The sequence below is a fragment of the Arachis ipaensis genome, chromosome B10 (assembly GCF_059453495.1).
Source record: "Arachis ipaensis isolate K30076 ecotype BB chromosome B10, ASM5945349v1, whole genome shotgun sequence".
Lineage (NCBI taxonomy): Eukaryota > Viridiplantae > Streptophyta > Magnoliopsida > Fabales > Fabaceae > Arachis > Arachis ipaensis.
In genome coordinates, this window is record NC_142435.1 from 21,987,523 (window position 1) to 21,988,559 (window position 1,037).

At 40.5% G+C, this 1,037-nt stretch overlaps 1 non-coding gene across 1 annotated transcript; it reads right to left on the bottom strand.

Moving 5' to 3' along the window:
* Window positions 1-371: 371 nt before the first annotated feature.
* On the bottom strand, window positions 372-479 carry LOC148579385 (small nucleolar RNA R71). The gene has a single exon (XR_015896363.1). It is a non-coding gene; the product is annotated as a small nucleolar RNA R71 (small nucleolar RNA).
* Between the last annotated feature and the right edge of the window lie 558 nt (window positions 480-1,037).

Here is a 1,037-nt window from a genome sequence, read left to right on the forward strand (position 1 = left end):
CAAGGAAGATGCTTGGTGACTTTACTGCACCTAATTCCAATTTACATGGAAGAAGCATCTCCATTCCTGCCATTGGAGCAAACAATTTTGAGCTGAAACCTCAATTAGTTTCTCTGATGCAGCAGAACTGCAAGTTTCATGGACTTCCATCTGAAGATCCTTTTCAGTTCTTAACTGAATTCTTGCAGATATGTGATACTGTTAAGACTAATGGAGTAGATCCTGAAGTCTACAAGTTCATGCTTTTCCCTTTTGCTGTAAGAGACAGAGCTAGAGTATGGTTGGACTCTCAACCTAAGGATAGCCTGAACTCTTGGGATAAGTTGGTCAAGGCTTTCTTAGCCAAGTTCTTTCCTCCTTAAAATCTGAGTAAGCTTAGAGTGGATGTTCAGACCTTCAGACAGAAAGAAGGTGAATCCCTCTATAAAGCTTGGGAGAGATACAAAGAGCTGACCAAAAAGTGTCCTTCTGACATGCTTTCAGAATCGACCATCCTGGACATATTCTATGATGGTCTGTCTGAATTAGCTAAAATGTCATTGGATACCTCTGCAGGTGGATCCATTCACTTAAAGAAAACGCCTGCAGAAGCTCAAGAACTCATTGACATGGTTGCTAATAACCAGTTCATGTACACTTCTGAGAGGAATCCTGTGAGTAATGGGACGCCTATGAAGAAGGGAGTTCTTGAAATTGATACTCTGAATGCCATATTGGCTCAGAATAAAATATTGACTCAGCAAGTCAATATGATTTCTCAGAGTCTAAATGGAATGCAAGCTGCATCCAACAGTACTCAAGAGGCATCTTCTGAAGAAGAAGCTTATGATCCTGAAAACCCTGCAATAGCAGAGGTGAATTACATGGGTGAACCTTATGAAAACACCTATAACCCCTCATGGAGAAATCACCCAAATCTCTCATGGAAGGATCAACAAAAGCCTCAACAAGGCTTTAATAATGGTGGAAGAAATAGGTTTAACAATAGTAAACCTTTTTCCATCATCCACTCAGCAACAGACAGAGAACTCTGAACA